General features: G+C 42.4%; 1 long non-coding RNA gene across 1 annotated transcript in view; it reads left to right on the forward strand.

Moving 5' to 3' along the window:
- The window catches only part of LOC144693815 (uncharacterized), a 61607-nt gene that overhangs the window by 41954 nt on the left and 5963 nt on the right, over nt 1–13690 (forward strand). Inside the window, exon 2 of the long non-coding RNA XR_013579603.1 lies at nt 10707–10861. This is a non-coding gene — a long non-coding RNA (uncharacterized LOC144693815). The remainder of the gene's footprint in view (nt 1–10706; nt 10862–13690) is intronic.

Below are 13690 nucleotides of genomic sequence, written 5' to 3' on the forward strand. Positions count from 1 at the left end.
CTATATTATTGTTTAACTGCAGATGCTGCCTGACAGGGTGAGTGCACTATTTTTTATTTTAAAGTTTATCCATACTGATTCAATGCTGTTTGAGAAGCTATCAAATCAGTAAGCTGAAAGATTTTGAAAAGGACAAGCTTAAAACCTATTGACTGGCAAGATGGTAACCATCTGTCCATGTGACTAGGAGCTGAGGGGGATTTGTGATAAAACTGTAAGTAGGGGGGTTTATAACAATGCTCTGCACAACACAGTGTGAACCTCTTAAAAAGAAACTAGTGAACCATGAAATGTCATAATGACTGTCTTAACATTTTCTTAGTTGGTTTCTCCAGCTCAAATAACCAAACATGTTCCTGAGGACTTCATAACTCAACACAATAATCACAATCAATATTTCAGTTTATTCTTTTGGATGTGAAGCAGTGTATCATTTTGGTTTTGTCACCACATGTATTTCATGTTAAAGTTGCAGTGTCCTCTTTCTATGTTCTAAAGTAAATCTGTCCTGAGCCAGGAATTCAGTGAAAGATTATTTGACTCCTTTTGCAACAGCATTAAAATACAAATGGCTCAGGCCCATGATTTACAATCTGGAAAATGCTGTATCTACCATTAGAGAACTGTCAATGGGGAAACCTTCTAACATAGGTAGAGAGGGAGAAAGTCATCTGCAGAGTTAGCAAGGAGTGCTTTGAATGTTTCATTATGCCCTGAATTAGTTTATCATGAGCAAAGGGTGAGCAGCATGTCACTATGGCCCCATCACAAAAGTGAAGGAATTGCCTGTGATGTAAGACCCAAGGGTGAAAAAAAAACTTTAGAATATGTTGAACAAGCCAACTGTAGTTTCTTAGATTTTATTTTTGTTTCAATAATTTCAACGCATGCTTTTAAAAGGGGAACCACAACATTAAACTTTAAAAATTACTTCCATGTTTAACCAGGCAATAAACATTGTGCCAAGTTGAAAATGAAATGTAGAGAGCCATTCTGCAATTCGATAGTTCTTGGCGTCTTATACCTGTAAGACAACTCTTTTTTTTCTAATTTTCCTTCATTAAAACAGGATAAATTCCAATATTTGGAGTTTCTTAAATAATAATCTATAGGACACTAATACTTAGTTCCTTTCACAACAGTACTTTGGTAAAAAGTCTAGCAATTGTTGCACCCTCCAAAAATAACAGAATATATGAATACTCACTCCTTTCTGAAAGCTGCCGAATCAGACTTCTTAATTATCAGTGACATTGGGCTGAGTCTTAACAGATGAGTTGAGGTTGGGTGAGATGTTAAAATCCCAACCCATCTACAACATGCTCACTTCTGAGTTTTACAGAGGTGGGTCAGGAGATAGGCAGCAGACCCTCCCCCAGGAGATGGATTGGCCAATTAGATATTTTCAGGAGGCTAACGGCCTCTGATTATTCCTGCTTTGAACGTTTACCCTGACGGATTGGTTTCCCAGGCCTTGAGAAACCCAGAAATTGAAGGGCGGAGAGGACAGCTTCAGGAAATAGCAAAGCGCTTCACCCTGGCCCCCAAAGATCCCTCCCACAACATCACACCATCCCCCACCCTCCTCCCCACATACAAACCCAACCTCCCCAGCACTGGAGATCAGACTTGCTCCATACTCCGACTAGCAGCAGCAGACTCCTCTCCTGTGCCTGCAGAGTGCAAGCCAAGTCTGTTAAACAAGCTTACTTCCAGACGCAGATACCTATCTAACCCAAAATCCACAGCATGCAGGGAGATCCAAACTTCTAGGGTCTCTGGCAGAACCTCTACCCCTCTGCCTACACAGCTTGCCTATCAACATTCAACCCAATATAGTGTGGCTTTTATTCAGCAGGTGGGCATACGATTTTATGTTATTTTACAGGGAGTGAGAAGAATAAATCCACCTTTTCAGTATACTATCAGATAGTAACCATATTATAAGAACAATATTAAAAAAATCCTGGTAGAGTGTGATTTTGCAAGGAAAATATAGTCCCAATTTTAACTTGAGCTGCCTGACCAGAGAGGCACGGATTTGGATCAGATGTTTGATTTACACCCCAGCTGATTTCATGCTGTGATGAGTGGGTTAGGTTAAAATCGGAGCTAAAAATCCTAATCGATCAGTTTTATTTATTCTAATTTCCATTTTAGCAGTTAGAAATAATCACTTGTCCTTCACAAATGTTGCAACCTGCGCCCCAGAGACAGAAAGTACCATTGAGACAAAATGAATGTTCTTCCCAGTAGTTCTAAAAGTTCTTATTGGACTGAATTTTAAAGGTGGGAGGGTGGCGCATATTGTTGGCTCCTCCCCCCACCCCGTTACAGAAGTTGGTTCCAAACCAACCAACCTGAAAAAAAGGCTGCAAGCGACCTAAACAACAGAGTGGCACTTCCACCCCTCAGTAGGAAACTGAAGAGCTGCTGGAGAATTTGATTGGCTGGCAGCTCGAGCAATCCCAGCAGTACTCAGTAGTGGACAATGCTGGTACTGCAAGCAGGTCCTGGGAAGAGGAGCAATGGATCCCAGACTGAGGTAAGTCCTGAACAAAAACAGAATTACCTGGAAAAACTCAGCAGGTCTGGCAGCATCGGCGGAGAAGAAAAGAGTTGACGTTTCGAGTCCTCTGAGGTAAGTCTTGGGTTTTTAAGGCAGATAGGAATCCTAGGGAGGAGTGCGAGAGGATTGGGGGGGGCACAAAGTTGGGGTATCATCTTGGAGGGTACCCCTGATATGTACAGTACACCCCCCCCCCCCCCAAAAAGATATGCCACCCTTCCTTCCTGCTTTTTCACCCCACATGGTGAAAAAGCTGACTCCCAACTCTCGCCTGCCTGCCCACACCAACCGTATTGTGGTGTGGACAATGTAATATTCAGGTCAGTTGGCTTCTTAACAAACTCAATTGCCCATTAATGATATTTTTCAAATCATTTTGGCCTCCAGATGCCTACAGTATTATGGGGACTGTGTTGGGAGTGGACGGGAAGACGGTGGGCTACCCACCTGTTACATTTTATGCGACCACACTCCACCCCACACAGAAAATACATCCAGTTGGGGATGGGGGGAGGGGAGGCATAAAATCCAATCCATTAGATAGTTATTTTTAGATAGAATTTGACGATGGCAAAAGATTAGTTAAAATGAAGGGGTTGGAGATATTTCAAAAATACGTACAGTTGCAAACTCAAAACACAATAATACGCAATTAGGCAACAAAAAAAATACAATTAAGATGTAATAAAAGGCAGACAAGAAGAAAATATCTGGGTAGAAGGAAGAGTGTCTGCAATGTTATACTTAATGAAATGGGCCTGGCATTATCTCTAAATCCAGACATCCTGGTGAGTGTTACATAGATTTTATCATGGCAGTTCTTTCATTTCTATTGCTCTCCTCTGGTATTATTACACTTTGTAACATCAATAAATATTGTCCTTACATAATCATCTGCTTTTCCATAAGTGTGGTACAGTCAAACATAAACATATCGCAAAGGCATATGACCATGAATCAAAATTAAAGTTATTGTAAATATATATTGACCATAGTGGAATAGTGTTCAATATTTATAAAGACATTGGTGTAGATTTTGACTCTGTGCTATAGTGTTTAATAAGAGATAGGTTAACTTATCAGCAGAGATGTGAAATGAGCTGGCAACCTGCAATCAATCACTCCATACTATCGTCCAAGTCAAAATCTATCATAACAATCTTTTGGGGAGCGATCAGATAGGAGGCACAGGTTTCAGGTAGATTTGAAGAGCTCATTATGTAGAATCCAGGCATGAAAATGCTTAAGAGCATACATAATATAGTTGTAGCTAGATTGTAATTGCAGAATTAAAGGACACTGCTTAAAATTAAGTCACAAGCAAAAGACCGATTAATATTTTCCTGACACAATGCTGATAGGTGTAAAAGCACTTGAAGCTGTGTTGGTTGAATCCCTCAAAAATTCCTGTTTTCCATGGAGGACAGTGAACTAGAGTTGAGTAGTGACAGTGTAGTTTGACATAAATATATGGGTAGAATTTTACATTCCCCCGCTGGCGGTTTTCTACCTGTAAAATTCCTCAGATGTCCTTCCCACTGAGCCACCCCTGAACTCTCTGCAATTCTATGGTGGGACAGGTGAGGCCTAGGCCGGCCAAACCACCCTTGCCCCAACTAATGCCCTTAGTGGCCAATTAATGATCACTTAAGGACCATTTCTCACCCAGCCCCTATTCTCAGGCTGGAACAGGATTTCAGGGGTGGGGGAAGCCCGGAAAGTGAGCTCAGGCCTCGAGCAGGCTGGTCGGAGTAGGGAACGGTGGATCCATCAACAGTCTCCTTTCAACCTCAGGCACCCTAACCACAAGGTCTGGCCCCTGCAGGTGCTCCCTTGTGCCCTAGCCTCTCCACCAGCAGCCTCAGCACCCCCTCTGCCCACCCCCTTGGGCCTCACCTCTGCTCTCTACTTTGAGACCCCCACGCTTACCTAATCCTGGAATCCCAGAAATTGTACTCTGGGGACTGCTTGCAGTACCAATTCTGTTCACTGCAGCTTCTGGCACTGCTGGGACTAGAGAGCTGATGACCAATCAGATTGTCCTGCTTAAATTGACGCTGTTTGGAGCATGGTTGCACAGCAGCCATTACCGGTGGCAACACATTGGCCATTAACTCTTCAGGCGGCGGGAAAGGAAACTTCACCATCTTAAAAATGCTGGCCTGTAGCTATTTGTTTGGTTATGTTTTGGGGAACAGAGAGATTTTGTGTAGAAACTTTTCTTTGGAGGCAAAAAAAATTTACAGAGTCCATGGAAAGAGTTGGTTTAGCATGTTGAATGACTTCTTTTTCCATGCTAAATATTCTGTTTGAATGCTATTTTCTTCGAGAATTGAGCTCCATCTACTCTTGCATGTGTGTATGCTTTTACCTAATGGGGAAAAATTGGATAGGACTTGCAAAAGTCACAGAAATCATAATTTGTGATTGAGTCACGCCTATTTATCCTGATACAGATAGCAAACAAATATTGTGCTGCCCACTCACTTGCGTGATTACAGCGTACAGCCAGAGCTGAATGTGCTGTTGAGTGGCTGTCAGTGGTTGCAAATCTGTGAAAAGTGAGCTCAAGTTCAAACTAGCCTGTTACTTAAAATAAACCCAGATCCACCTCTTAAAAGAAAGATGCATTTGTCTGGAGCAGGTGCTGGAATTCATTACACAAGTGACTTTGATTTGGGAGAGACACAGGAATGCCAGAGAGCAGACTCCAAAGTTCTCTGGCATAGCAGTAGAGAACTTGGTGTATGAAGTTGATGTAAGAAAGAGGTCCTTTATCCACAGGTGGGCTACCAGACAAGCTCTGAAAAGGCAATGGGTGCAGCGATGGTTGTGCAAATCGATGGCAACAGTGTAGCACTCAGAGCCTGGATACAATGCTAAAATAAGTGAGTTTGACCTCACATGACTGGTCAAGGTTAGCCTATCCATCTTTAAGTGCCACATCCCAACAACTGCACTGCTAGTCTCACATGCTGCTCAATGTACCATGCTCCATCACTCACCTTCCAATAACCTTCATTGATCATACCTCATATCTAACATTCATAGTGTCACATCACCCTCAAACACTGAGCATTGCTGCAGGCTTGGAATTAAAGCAGGTCACAGCCAAGTTTGTGGCACCACAGGTGCCTCTGCTGTACAGGAGAGGAGGAAGAAGAAAGGAAGAGCGCTAGTGATAGGGGATTCATTAGTTAGGGGAAGAGACCGGTGTTCCTGTAGCCATTGATGTGACTCCAGGATGGTATGTTGCCTCCCTGGTGCCAGGGTCAAGGGTGTCACTGTTTAAAAGAAAGGATCGTCCATTTAAAACTGAGATGAGGTAAAATTCTTTCACTCAGGGGGTTGTGAGACTTTGGAACTTGCTTCCTGAAAAGGTGGTGGAAGCAGAGTCTTTGAATACTTTTAAAGCAGAGGTAGATAGATTCTTGGTAAGCAAGGGGGTGATAGGTCTATGGGGATAGGTGGGATGTAGATTTTAGATTGCTATCAGATCAGTCATGATTTTATTAAATGGTGAAGCAGGCTTGAGGGGCTGAATGGCCTACTCCTGCTCCCTGTTCGTACGTTCGTATATCACGGAGCAGCTGTAGGACAATCTTCTGGGGGAGGGCAATCAGCCAGAAGTGGTGATTCATGTTAGTACCAGTAAATTAAGTAGGAAAGAACAAAGAAAGAACAAAGAAAAGTACAGCACAGGAACAGGCCCTTCAGCCCTCCAAGCCTGCGCCAATCATATTGCCTGTCAAACTAAAACATTTTGCACTTCCGGGGCCCGTATTCCTTTATTCCCATCCTACTCATATATTTGTCAAGCTGCCTCTTAAACACCAGTATCGTACCTGCTTCCACCACCTCCTCTGGCAGTGAATTCCAGATACTCACTACCCTCTGCGTAAAAAACTTGCCCCGCACATCTCCTCTAAAGTTTTCTCCTCTCACCTTAAATCTATGTCCCCTAGTAATTGACTCTTCCACCCTGGGAAAAAGCTTCTGACTATCTACTCTGTCTGTCCATGCCACTCATAATTTTGTAAACTTCTATCAAGTCGCCCCTCAATCTCCGTCACTCTAGTGAGAACAATCTGAGTTTCTCCAACCTCTCCTCATAGCTAATAACCTCCAGACCAGGCAGCATCCTAGTAAACCTCCTCTGCACCCTCTCTAACACCTCCATATCCTTCTGGTAATGTGGCGACCAGAATTGCACACAATATTCCAAGTGTGGCCTAACCAAGGTTCTATACAGCTGCAGCATGACTTACCAGCTTTTATACTCAATACACCTGCCGATGAAAGCAAGCATGCCAAATGCCTTCCTGGCTACCTTATCCACCTGCGTTGCCACTTTCAGTGACCTGTGGACCTGTACACCCAGATCCCTCTGCCTGTCGATGCACTTAAGGGTTCTGCCATTTACTGTATAATTCCTACCTGTATTAGACCTTCCAAAATGCATTACCTCGCATTTGTCCGGATTAAACTCCATCTGCCATTTCTCTGCCCAAGTCTCCAACCGATCTATATCCCGTTGTATCCTCTGACAATCTTCTTCGCTATCTGCAACTCCTCCAACCTTAGTGTCATCTGCAAACTTACTAATTAGCCCAGTTACATTTTCCTCCAAATCATTTACGTATACTACAAACAGCAAAGCATTGATCCCTGCGGAACACCACTAGTCACAGCTCTCCATTCAGAAAAGCACCCTTCCACTGCTACCCTCTGTCCTCTACGACCAAGGCGATGAGGTCCTGAAAGCAGGTTTCAGGGAGCTAGTAAGGAGATTGAAAAGTAGGGCCTCTTAAAGCAGTCTCAGGATTACTCCCAATCCCACAGGCCAGTGAGAATTGAGCAATTAAACATGTGGCTGGAAAGCTGGTGTAGGAAGGAGGGGATCAACTTTCTGAGGCATTGGGAACCATTCTGAAGAAGGCGGAATCTGTTCAGATGGGTCTAAACCTGAATACGACTGTGATGAACATCCTAGCAGGGAGATTTGCTAGTGCTGTTGGTGGGGGAGGGGCAGGGGCAGGGGTTTAAATTAGATTGGCAGGAGAATGGAAATCTGAAGGCAAATTCAGAACAGGGAATGGGAGATGGAGAATTAGTGAGTGACTCTGAAACACAGAGCACAGGTTAAAAAGTGTACAGCACAGTAATTTGACAGTGTTAAAAGGTGTATATGTAAATACAAGGAGTATAGCAAATAAAGCCAATGTGCTGAGGGCACAGATGGCAGCATGATCTCATTGCAATAATGGAAACTTGGCTTAAACAAGGGCAAAAATGGCAGCTCAACCTCCCTGGATATAGAGTTTTCTGGCTGGATAGAGAGGAGGATAACAATGATGGGGTTGTAGCATTATTAGTTTAAGATTCAATTACAGCTGTGAGGAGAGATGATATACTAAATGAAGCATCAAATGAGGCCATAAGGGTTGAACTCAGAAATAAAAAGGGGCAGCCACACTGCTAGGAATGTACTATAGACTCCCAAGTAGTGGAAGAGAGCTCGAAGAGCAAAAATGTAGACGAATTTCTGAGTAGGACAGTAATAGTTGGGAACTTCAACTATCCTGTTATCAATTGGGATACAAACAGTGTGAAGGGCACAGAGGGCACAAAATTCTTGAACTGCATTCAAGAGAACTTTTCTAGTCAGCATGCAACAAGCCCAATGAGAGGAGGTGTAATTCTAGATTTAGTCTTAGGAAATGAAGCTAGGCAAGTGGATGAAGTAGGAGTGGGGTCCATTTTGGAGGTAGTGACTATAATACAGTTAGATTTAGCATCATTATGGAAAAGGACAAAGATAGAACAGGGGTAAAAGTTCTAAATTGGGGGAAGACAAATTTCACAAAGCTGAGAGGTGAACTGGCGAAAGTGGGCTGGATGCAGCTACTTGAAGAGTCAAATTAGTGGGAGGCATTCAAAAGTGAGATTCCACAGGCACAATGTAGACATGTCCCCACAAAGAGAAAGGGTGGTACAGCCAAACCTAGAGCCCCTGGTTATCCAGAAGCTTCCAGGGTAAGATAAAGCAGAAAAAGAAAGCTATGAGAGCCACAAAAAGCTAAATACTGTAGAAGGCCTAGAGGAGTATAGAAAGTACAGAGGTGAATTAAAAAAGGAAATTAGGAAAGCAAAGAAAGGATACAAAAAATATTGGCAGGTAAAATCAAAGAAAACCCAAAGGTGTTTTATGAGTACGTTAAGAGCAAGAGAATAACTAAGGAAAAGGTAGGGCCTATCAGAAATGTACATGGTGACTTGTGCGTTGATGCTGAAAATTTGGGCGGGGTTCTCAATGAGTACTTTGTTCCTGTCTTCACTAAGGAGAGGGAAGATGCAGACTTTCTAGTTAAAGAGGAGGTGTGTGAAATATTATATACAATAAGCATAATGAGAGAGGAAGTACTGGAGGGACTGACCGCACTGAAAGTGGATAAATCACCACGACTGGATGGATTTTATCCCAGGCTGTTAAAGGAAACCAGGGTGGAAATAGCCGATGCTCTGAAGATCATTTTCCAATCCTCACTAGATACAGGTGAGGTACCAGAGGATTGGAGGCCTGCAAACGTTGTACCAATATTTAAAAAGGGTGCGAGGGATAGGCCAGAAAATTATAGGCCAGTCAGTCTGACTTCGATGATGGACAAATTATTGGAATTAATTCTGAGAGACAGGATAAACTGTCACTTAGAAAGGTGCGGATTGATCAGAAATAGTCAGCATGGTTTTGTTCGGGGAAGATCATGTCTTACTAACTTAGATTTTTTGATGAAGTAACAAGGAGGATTGCTGAGGGTAGTGCAATGGATGTGATCTATATGGATTTTAGTAAGGCATTTGACAAGATCCCACATAGCAGACTGGTCAGAAAAATGAGATCCCATGGGATACGGGGGAGGGTGGTGAGTTGGATCCAAAATTGGCTCAGCGACAAGAAACAAAAGGTAATGGTTGATGGATGTTTTTGTGAATGGAAAGTGGTTTCCAGTGGCGTTCCACCGGGCTCAATGTTGGGGCTCTCTCTGTTTTTCATATAGATTAATGATTTGGACTTAAATGTGGGAGGCATGATTGGGAAGTTTGCAGATGACACAAAAATTAGCCATGTAGTTGATAGTGAAGAGCATAACTGTGGCCTCCAGAATGATATCGATGGTTTGGCTGAGTGCGCAGAAAAGTGGCAAATGGAATTCAACCCAAAAAAGTGAGGTAATGCATTTGGGGAGGGCAAACAAAGCAAGGGAATACTCAGTAAATGGGAGGAAATTGATAAGGGTTGAGTAAGTGAGAGACCTTGGAGTGCATGTCCATGAGTCCCTGAAGGTGGCAGGATAGGTGGATAAGGTGGTAACGAAAGCATATGGAATGCTTTCCTTTATTGGATGAGGTGTTGAATACAAAAGCAGGGATTTAAAGATGGAGCTGTATAAAATGCTGGTTAGGCCACAACTGGAATTTTGTATACAGTTCTGGTCATCACATTACAGGAGGGAATTGCTCTGCAGAGGAGATTTACAAGAATGTTGCCAGGGCTTGAAGATTGCAGCTATGAACAAAGATTGAATTGACTAGGATTGTTTTCCTTAGAACAGAGAAGGCTGAGGGGTGACCTATTTGAGGTGTACAGAATTATGAGGGGCCTAGATAGGGTAGACAGGAAAGACCTGTTTCCCCTCGCTGAGGGGCCAATTACTAGGGGCATAGATTTAAGGTGATTGGTGGAAGGATTCGAGGGGACATGAGGAAAAATCGTTTCACCCAGAGGGTGGTGGACATTTGGAATTCATTGCTTCAATTGATGGTTAAGGCTGAAATGCTCAACCCATTTAAAAGGTACCTGGATATGCAGCTGAAGAGCAGAAACCAGCAAGCCTACGGACCAGGTGCTGGAAAGTGGGATTAAAATGAGGGCCTAGTTTCTTTTTCTCTCTTTTTTGGCCAGCGCAGACATGACGGGCTGAATGGTCTCTTTCTGTGCCATAACTTTTCTATGGTTTCATAGACCTTACACCCACATCTCACACCTTGCACACATTGCCAATTATTCAACTATGACAGGTACATCACCCAAACATAGTGCACCACACTCACTGATACACTTCCCCCTTTCTTCCAGGAGTAGATGATGCACAAAGATACTTGCACCAAAGTGACAGGGGACAGGTATGGCTACATGTCCTCAGCCCAATAGAGAAGACCATGCTCGCAATTATTGAAGTGGACGGACTGAGGCTATGGCCAGTGGCAGGATCAAATGGTTTGAAGTGGATGGTATGCTTATTCTATTTTTCCGTCTCACATACCATTATCCCCCCCATTGCAAAAAATCTTTCCTGTTTTCCAAGCTGCACATGACATAAGGATTTACCTCTTGTTTCCCCCTGCCCTTCTTCACTGCAACCCTACCAATGTTCCCACTAAACCGCTTGGCTGCACAGCAACCTGAAACGTTCTGTGTAAGCTCTGCACATCAACCTCTTTAAGTTACTGCACATCTGTGGCCAAGCAAATAAAATTAAAGAGGCCGCTTACTTAAATAAATTGCCCATGCACTCCAAAGAAAAACTAGAGAGAATGTTGAACCCTACCTGGTGCCTTTCTTCTTCTAGATACCAAAAAACTGTGACCAGGTCAGGCAGTGGTGCAGGAGTGTGAAGTCAAAGAAGAGGCTGATGATGATAAAACTCCATCACTCAATCTCAAATCAAACTTGCAGCTACCAGCGCAGCTACTGGCCCAGGTGCCAACTCACCAGAGGACTAGGTCACAGATGAGTTCCACTGCGGAGGACACAGATGAAAAATTTGATGAGGTGGGATAGAGAGAAAGATTGATGGGTATGCACTCAGAATTGTTTGGTCCATTGGTAGGCCTGACAGAAAGCCTGTAGTCACTGTTGAGGAGCATGGGGGAGTCTGGCATCAACTTGGCACAGGGTTTTGTGTAGAGCTTGGAACTCGTGACCAACTCCATGAGAACACTTGCGGACCACAATACGTCTGATGCCTGTGTCTCAGTTTCTAATACAGCACAAACAGAAACCATGTAACGCCTGAGTACTACAGTAGAACCTCATATTGAAGTCGTGCAATGCAGCTTGTTGCTATGCAAGCTCAGACTATCATCAAGCTCAGACTATCATCAAGGGTGCAGGTACCAGTGCTCAAAGGGGCTTATAGGGGTTCACAGCAGATTACTAGGATTGCTGAGGCAGTGCTCTGCACGTTACACATTGACGGATGTCACGACCTGCCTATTCCACACTCTTCCTGCACATGGTCCTAATGCCCACAATGACACCATCACCAAGATGGTGTCTACTTTGCACAAAAAGGGGCATGCGTAGCGCTGAAAAACTGGGAGCTGTGAAACCAAATTTTGCAGCCAAAATGTCAACATATTTTGATGGTTCAATGCCAATGTTTTAGGGCAGATTTATCTAAAAAAACATTATTTTCAATATATGATTAAGATCGTTTTATACCTCCTGAAGCAAGTTGAAATATTGTTTTCATTTGATTCTGCGGGCTAAACAAGAATTCTGGATAATTAGCTAAACAGTTGAAACCAATTAATTTTATCAATGTATTATGAACATTTGTATGAAATGTCCTTTATTTGCTTGTCTCCTTTTTAACTTTTAAAATGTGGCTAAACTTCTTTCTTTTACAGCTTTATTTAATTTTGTTAATCGCTTGAAAATAATTATATCCAATGGCATAAATGTTGCATTGATTTCAAATTTATTCTTTTCCATATAGGAAGCTTTTCTTTACATGTATTAACCTAAAAAGAATGTCCAACTAAATAAAATCTGATGGCAGTTCTGTAGAGTATTACACTTCAAAAAACAGTGCTTGTGATTCATGGCCTACAAACATTGGAAAAATCTTAAAAGGACTTGAGGGCACATTGGACCCCAATATAACATCTGGAGAGCTAGGTCACGTTTTTGAAACTTCATTGTAAACCAACTGTTTGGGTATCTTAAATACACATGTCATAAAGTAATATGTAGCATTCCATGCTCAAGACATAAACATTGTCACACTCACACACATACTGTATTGATGGTTAACATGGCAGAGTTCCTACATCACAGTAGTGACTGCAAATCAAAAGTATTTCTTTGGCTGTAAAAAGCTTTGGGACATTCTGAGGTCATGAAGAACACTTTATAAATGCTTGTCATAGAGTTGTAGAAAAATATCTATTCCTGTTGAGCGGATATATAGCACCTTTAAGATAGAAAAATAAATGCTTGATCGAGGCACAATCAAAAATGGATGCTGATCCAAAAAATAAGATATTAGGAGTGATAACAAGAGCTTGGTGAAAGAGGGGAGTTTTAAGGAAGGTCTTAATAGAGGAGGGGGAGGTGGAGGGATATACAGTAGGAATTCCACAACAGGAAAGGTTGCTAATTGTGAGGCAAAGAGAGAGGCACAAGAATGTGTGTGGCACGTCAGTAAGTTGTTAGGGATGTCAAAGGCGATGGAGATAGGAGCTGATGGAGATAGGAAAGCGCAAAGCCATGAAAGGATTTAAACCGAAGGATAAAAATTTTTAATTGGAGTTGTTAAAGAACTGGGAGTCAAAATAGGTCAGCAATGACAGGGATGATATTTGAACATGACTTGATGTAGGAGAGGATATAGGCAGTAGAGTTTTGGATGGAGTTTGGGTGATTGGCTAAAGGAACTTTGGATTAATTGTGTATGGTGGTGGCAAAGACATGGATGAGGGTTTTAATAGAATGTGAGTTGAGGTTGGAATGGGGTGGAGGATGTTATGACGATAATGTTATACAATCTAAAAACACTATTTTTCTAAGAATTAGGCTCCATTTTATTTTGGACAGATGAATATTCAAAATTGAAAGCTGAGTGAATGAAAAATTGCAAGTGCTCCCTTCCACCTCTTCTTCTTCCTTTGAATACCATTTATCTGACCCACAGAGTTCATGGCAAAGTTTTGTGTCTTTCATTTAAATGAATAGATCATTCTCTAGTGGCCCAGTCATAATAACTGTGCTGGTTAAGAACAGATAATCTTTTCAAAGGATGAGGTGGTATGACTAGGGAAGGGGAGACTGCTGGA

This window comes from Cetorhinus maximus, chromosome 19, assembly GCF_964194155.1.
Source record: "Cetorhinus maximus chromosome 19, sCetMax3.hap1.1, whole genome shotgun sequence".
In the NCBI taxonomy this organism is placed as follows: domain Eukaryota; kingdom Metazoa; phylum Chordata; class Chondrichthyes; order Lamniformes; family Cetorhinidae; genus Cetorhinus; species Cetorhinus maximus.